Raw genomic sequence first — 8,272 nt, forward strand, 5'->3', positions numbered from 1 at the left:
GGCTAGGAGGCTTGCTCTAAACACATTTCATTGCATTGTACTTGGTGTGTAATGAAACAAATCTAATCTTGAATCTAAGTACAGTAAATAATTACATTTACTTAAATACTTTACACCACCGTGGATAAATATGGTATAGTTTGAAGTTTAAAATCATGTTTTTGGTCATGGCTATATCCAAAAAAGTAGACTGTTTAATCAGAAAATGACTTTGCAGGCAGCGCTTGTACATGAAAATACCTCAAGAAACGATTTGCGGACAGACTTCTGAGGCAGTGCCAGTTTAATGATCTACAGCAAAATGGAGAGAGCTTTCTGTGAACTAAACAAATATTTAAAGCTACAGTCCATAAGTTTTGCCTCTTTGTCACCATCTCTGTTTGAAACCTGCCATTGCAGTTATTTGCAAAATGAACATCTTTACATAGATCTCCTCAGTCCCGAGGAATCTAATGTTTTGAGGAGTATGTGTGCCTCCCAGTCACCTGTCAGTGTGCCAGGTCTGCTGTACTTTGGAATTACAGATTCTATATCTTGGAAGTATGACCAAAATAAAACTTTTAACCGGAAAATGTCATCCGAACATGTAAGTAACCTGTCAGCCAATTTTGTTCTGACCAACTGAGGGAAAAAAGCATAACAATAAATCAGCTACCAGTGGAGATTAAATCTAACGATTGCTTAGCTCACATCAAACCATGCAAATTATTATTAATATTATTATAATTTGTTCTCAAACTGTTAATTTTAACAACATCCGTATTAGGTGACTAAGTGTATTTAGTTTGTATTAGCATTACCTGTAGATTTCAATTTCTGTACAGTCTAATCTAATCTTGCTTTTGACTACGGATGAATCTCCAGTTGTCTCTGATGATTGTCGTTTGGACCTTTCTGGATTCAAAATGATAAATTAAATTATTTCAGCTGCTGTGAGAAAAGGCTATATCCGCACCTGCAGCATCCTCACATTCAATATTACTACGAGTCTGACCCCTCTTTATGTAAACAGAGTCTGTATACATACAGAAGGAGTCTGGCTCAGAAGAATTCGAGCCGTTCGTCTTTGCCAATACTCGAATTTCCCACAGAAAGCTGCCAGTACCTCTCAAATTACACATTATTACCATTGGGAATTGGGCTATGGTATGGAAATAGTATTGAACATTGGATGTTTATGTACCTCAGAAATTGATTTTAGATTATTTTTTAACCAAAACAGGAAAAGAAAAAAAAAGAAAAAGGGTAACACTTTACTTGAAGGGGTGTGCATACGACTGACATGACACCTTCATAATCATGACATGACACGTCATGAATATGAAGGACTTTTTATGCATATTTATGACAACTGTCATTAAGTGTCATTCACTCAACTATGTATGTTTTAATGCAAAGATGATATTATGAGATGTATTTGTTATGACAACTTGACATAAACCAATACATCATAACCTGTCAGTGTCTTTGTCATTACCAAGACAACATAACAACCTTATTGCATTTGTCATTAAAATGTCATTAATATTTTCAGTGGTACAAGTTTAATTTGTCATTAAAATGTCAATAATAACAGTGTCATTCATATTTTTCAGTTCATAATGTAAAAAAAAAAAAAAAAAAAAAAAGTTTCCTCCACCAGCTTCAACAGAAGGTCAGATAATAGGCCATTTCAAATGTCTTAAACATATGAACAGGCATTCGAGAATAGACCCCCTTTTGAACAACTGAACTGCTGTGCTGTGAGCTGCTGAAATAAGCCAATCAGAGCAGAGCTCAACATTAATATTCATGACTCTTCCAAATAAGGCAAAAACAGAGCATTACATCCTAGGAACAATTTATAGGGTTGTAAATGGACCTGTAAAACTGTATCTGGACAATTTGTGCCCTTAAATAAGCCACATACCCTCTGACGTAGATATCAGAGAACAATTTAACATATTGTTTCAAATCATTCTAGGGCACCTTTACATAAAGTCTTTTGAACCCAAAATAATGTTGTTGTGAGCTTTTTTTCTCTTACTACTAACACAGTTTACATTAAAGCAAGCTAACCTGACTGAGGCTCGGCCAGCGTTCATCAAAGTGTACACCTAACCAGTGCTGCCACCGCCACGCGATCATTTTAGGGTGAGTTTTCAATGACTCAGTAGGCCTACAATTTCCTCTCTGACTCCATAGATTAGGTCAAGAAAAATATTCATGACACTGTTTTAAAATCATTTGAGAGTATTGACACTTAATGACAAATTCAATAAAGAAAAAAATCATGACATTATGGCCTCATGACAGCCAATGTCAAAACTAACCACATGACAGTTTAATGTAATGTTAACCCCTAAAGATAAGTAGTTCCTTAAGTTTTTTGCTAATCGGCTATGTCATGTTCATGACAGGTTATGTTGTCCTGGTAATGTCAAATTGTCATGACAAAGACACTGACAGGTTATGTATTGGTTTATGTCAAGTTGTCATAAAGACATCTCAAATAATGCCATCTTTGCATTGAAAACTGAGTGAATGACACTTAATGAAAGTTGTCATAAACATGCATTAAAAAAACATGCAATAAAGAACTGTAAAATCTGCCATCTGCACGGTGCCGTCAGTTCAAGACTTTTACCTTTTAATCCACATCTCCAAAGACTTAACATCCAAATATTTGAAATTAAATGCTTCCAATAGTCTCTTAGATTAACCTGGGCTCTATTTATTTACAGTTTTTATCAGTCGCTTTGGTACATTTCTCGAATCAAACTCATAATTTGCAAAACAGTAAAGTGCATTTCTCAAAACAATTTGTACAAATAGCAGAACACAATGGATAACCTGCAAAAGCCACTCTCTTCCTCAAAATCCTTTCTTCATCTCTCAAAAGTAAATATCTGTGTCAATGAACATGTCAGTGCCATCAGAATGACAAGTCCTTGTGTCATCGTGTACGGATAAGACAGTCAGATTGTTTAGTCATGTTGTCAATATAACAGTTTACTCTGGAGGGATGTTCTGATGGAAACTACGGCTAAAGTTTTGATGACAATTATTGTCAATTGTAAGTTACATCTTAGTGTATGTTTGAGTGGAATTGCAAGAGAATGGAAAAGATTCACATTTACACTTTTACTGTTTGTACTGTCATTTGTTGACAGAATATCTCATCGCAAAACAGAAAGAAAAAAAAGCCAGCACTGCACAGCACAAAGAAAAAAAACTAAACCAGAAATGTGAACGTCTAATGGAAATGTATAAATATTCTTGACATATTATGATAACTTGTTCAACCATTTTGCATGTAAAGACTTATGCTATGAGCTTGTGCCTAAATGTTGAGGGGGGTGACAGAGACCCAATATAATACATTTTGATCAACATGACATTAGCAACTGATAATGTAGGAAACAACAGAGAATTGCACTAATTTGCATGGATGTAGCAAAGCATTTGCAACTTGTTCAAAGAAACGAGAAACTGCTTTTTTGATGTGCACAAGAGACACAATGATGTGAGAATTGAACAGGTAGTTTTGAGAATTTCAATTCTGATCTGAGAAACGTACCAAAGCGACTGAGAAAAACTGTAATCATAAATGCAGTATAAACAGTATATAAAATTTTAAAATTTAAACTAATGGTTTTCTATTAAAATGTAATTTAATCCTGTGATGTTAAAGATGATTTGGGAAATACCAATCATTTTTTTGGAACCTATGGTTTTGTCTCTTCTGATGTCTACGGCTCGGTCCTCCCGTAAAACTCTTCATTCTTTTATCTTGGAGCCAGATTTCCCATTGCTGCAAGACTGTGGATTTATCATGCCGGTGAAGGGGGGTATGGGTGGAGAGGAAGTGGCTTGTTTTCACTGGGAGCTCTGGACATTTTGGGATGGCGTGGACCTGTGCCAACTGGTTGTAACGTGTACGTGCGATTTCAGCACTCACCTAGCATTGTTCTTAGAGGCTGTTGGTGTGGTACCACAACAGACAAGAGCATCAACAACAACAACAACATTAGCAACTGTTTAGCACACAAAGGTCAGTGTATGCATATAAAGGCTAAGTAAGGTGATGAAATCTCAAAATCTTATCTGATAAAAAAAGAATGATGTATTAATGACAACAAAAAAGTCCAGAGGAAATGATACGAATTCCTCCCTGAAACAATACCGTGAGGGCAGGCAGAGCCTCAGATATTACTAGCTGCAGGGAACATTCACCATGTAGCCTTGTCTTGCCAAGAGGGGATTTTTCTTCCTCCTCCTCACTTTGTACAATGTCACGCAAGTTCCTTGAAACAAAAGCTAGACAGAAATAACGAGATAACACTAAAAAAACAGAATTCATGCCAGTGCAGAAATAATTACCACATCTCTGCCCTCTCTGCACGCGACGGACAATCTTCTCTGCATAATGCTCTGGTAGCCTACTTTTTGAGATCTGTTGAATTATTTTCCAAGGAACAGTTGAACCAATTAATCGACAATTACCATCGCACACCTGCTGGTAATAGATAGGTGTGTAGAAAAGAGGATAAAAAAATGAAAATATAAAAGGTTAAAGGAAATTCTGAACACTATCGATACTTGCAGAAGATATCAAAAAAATGTATTACCTCTCATGACCTTCATCAGACATATACCAAGGAACAGTTAAAAAAATAAATCATGGAACATTTTTTGTGTTCCGTGGAAAGAAAGTCATAGGTTTGGCACACAAAAAAAATGAATGAATAATGGAATCATGGAAAATCTGTTGTTCCGTGGAAAGAAAGTCATAGGTTTGGAACACTATTTTTTTTAAAAATGTAATAATAATAATAATAATAATAATAATAATAATAATAATAATAATAATAATAATAATAATAATAATAATAATAATAATAACAATAATAATAATAATAATAATAACAATATATTAAATAAATAAATCATGGACCATATTTTGTCCCTCATGGAAAGAAAGTCATAGGTTTGGAACACTGAAAAAAAATAAATAATAATAATAATAATAATCAAATAAATAAATATTTTTATAAACATAATATATATATATATATATATATATATATATATATATATATATATATATATATATATATATATATATATATATATATATATATATATATATATATATATATATATATATATATATATATATATATATATTTACCTTTCTTCATCCAGCTTAAAGATTAAACATCTCTTTCTCAGGAGTTTCCTCCTGGCCAAGTATTAAAAACACTTACACACTTGCACAACGAGAGTTTGTAATTTCAATTTCATTTGCAGTAGATTCCAATCAGGACTCTAACCCAAAAGGCCCTTTCCCCAGTTCAGTTATATCAACGAAACAGAAACAGAAAGAGTATAACAATTTCGAGATCGAAGGGAATATTTCCCAACACTCTTCTGTTGAATAAGCAAAACCTAAACGGCCCAGAATAGTTTCATCAATTTATCAATACCAGTGTATTTTCCTTCCAATGGAAAGAGAAGGCCAAGCTACTCTGTTTTACAAAGTGGAACGATGAATTAAAGGTTTAAAATCTGATATAAATCTTAAAACACTATGATAAATGGCACCCAAGAAGAGAAGAAGAGAGAAGATGAGAAGAAGCAAACTGGTCAACACATCACCATAATCAAGTACAGGCACACAAAAAAAGTATCAGAAACGAATCTCTTTTGTACATTAAATAAAAACCCAAAACTTGTTTCTATAATAAAACTTAAACTTTATCTTAATTATTTTTTCTTTAACTGAGTTATGTGAGAGACAAAATATAATGTTTCATAAAAAAAAAAAAACAATGGCAATATATTTATACTCTTTCACTTACTTAATCACATTACCTTGCAATGTCTGGAGAGGAATAACATACTAATAAATCATTATCTATAACAATAAACAAACGAACGAACGAACGAACGAACAAATACATACATACATACATACATACATACATACATACATACATACATACATACATACATAAATACATAAATAAATAAATAAATAAATAAATAAATAAATAAATAAACAAACAAACAAACAAACAAACAAACAAATAAATAAATAAATAAATAAATAAATAAATAAATAAATAAATAAATAATCATGGAACATATTTTGTTACATGGAAAGTCATAGGTTTGGAACTGAAATGAACTGAACTGAAATGAACTGAAATTAACCTGAACTGAACTGAACTGAACTGAACTGAACTGAACTGAAATTATCTGATCTGAACTGAACTGAACTGAACTGAACTGAACTGAACTGAAATGATCTGATCTGATCTGATCTGAACTGAACTGAACTGAACTGAACTGAACTGAACTGAACTGATCTGAACTGAACTGAACTGAACTGATCTGAACTGAACTGAATTGATCTGATCTGATCTGAACTGAACTGATCTGAAATTATCTGATCTGATCTGATCTGATCTGATCTGAACTGAACTGAACTGAACTGATCTGATCTGAACTGATCTGAACTGAAGTGATCTGAACTGAACTGAACTGAACTGAACTGAACTGATCTGAACTGAATTGAACTGATCTGAACTGATCTGATCTGATCTGATCTGATCTGAACTGAACTGATCTGATCTGATCTGATCTGATCTGATCTGAACTGAACTGATCTGAACTGAACTGAACTGAACTGATCTGAACTGAACTGAACTGAACTGACCAGTGCTGCGTTCCACTCCACTTTAAGACACGCACTTGCAAACCTCCCTAAGCACTTCCCCTTGGGGGAATCCCTGCCGCCATTTTGAAGTGCGTTCCACTTCGTGAAGTGGACAAGGGAAGTTTATATGGACAGACCCTTGCTCCCTCGATTTTGACCGAGTGAGCGAGTCTACTTCATATGTACACTTCAGGCAGCTTCATATACCACAATGCAACGCGAATGTGACGTCACCACATATCACGTTTAATTTACCCCACCACAAACAGCTCTATGATATTTAAAAAAAAAAACATTTAAAACAACCCAAACACATCTATATACATATAGAATGCTGCATTAAACAATTTCGTAAAGGAAAAAAAATAATAATAAATCAACTCCAAAGTGGATTCCAAGTGATCAAGGGCTTAGGGCATTCCAGTTCAGTCCCTTGCAAAGTTTCCGCCAGTAGTGGGCACTCATGCAACGTGAGCAATGACGCACATCCGAGTGAACGAGACGGAGGGAAGTTTGCGAGTGAAGGGCATGATAAAAACCAACTGGAACGCAGCACTGATCTGATCTGATCTGATCTGATCTGATCTTAAATTAAATTAAATTAAATTAAATTAAATTAAATTAAATTAAATTAAATTAAATTAAATTAAATTAAATTAAATTAAATTAAATTAAATTAAAAATCATGGAACATCTTTTGTGTTCCATGGAAAGAAAGTCATAGGTTTTGAACACTGAAAAACAAAACAATAAATAAATAACACTCAAAATATTACAACATAATTACTAACACAATACAATTCTTATAATAAAGCAATAAATGTCTAAACAAAATAACAAAAGTACAATGATTTTTAAAAAGTTCTACCACTTTTTTTAATGCCTGCACGGTCAACATAGTCCACATTCTGTGAACTGTCTGATCTGTAATATGTCAGATGATATTAATAACCTCTAACAATACTACTATAAAAAAACCTTGAAACATTATAGTAACTAGTTGCCAGAAATAAACTTGAATGCCAAGAATATGAGCAGGATAAAGTTGGTCACTTCCTTATATCATGGTGACTTGATTTCCTAGAATTATGTTCTACGATGGTCTGTGCTCTTCGTGACAAGACAAAAAAAAAAAAAAAAAAAAAACCTCATGGAGTGTCTTCCGTCTTTGAGGCCTTGCGTGACTGCAGGCTGGTGTCACTCATGCATGACTGTCTGTCATCATTAACTGCTAATGAAAACACTGCCGTCATGTCTCGTAGTGTGGAGACAGAACTTCTCTTTGAGCACTGGTGACCTTTGATCTCTTCTAAGGAGGTTGGATAAAATAAAGGAGGTAGAGAGTTGAAGTCCACTGACATGTAAAAACTGGATCACAATAGGATTAACATTGGCAACTAAACACAGCTTGATATGGAGGGCAAAACTGATGTAATGAACTTAAGCAACAGCATTAAAGGGATATTTCACACTCATGTTGACCAAAATTCACTAAGACTTCATCAATTTAACAAAAAAAAGAGTACTAATTTAGACTGTATGGAAAAAGATGAAGACAGTTAATTGTGA

The sequence above is a fragment of the Pseudorasbora parva genome, chromosome 17 (genome assembly GCF_024679245.1).
Source record: "Pseudorasbora parva isolate DD20220531a chromosome 17, ASM2467924v1, whole genome shotgun sequence".
In the NCBI taxonomy this organism is placed as follows: domain Eukaryota; kingdom Metazoa; phylum Chordata; class Actinopteri; order Cypriniformes; family Gobionidae; genus Pseudorasbora; species Pseudorasbora parva.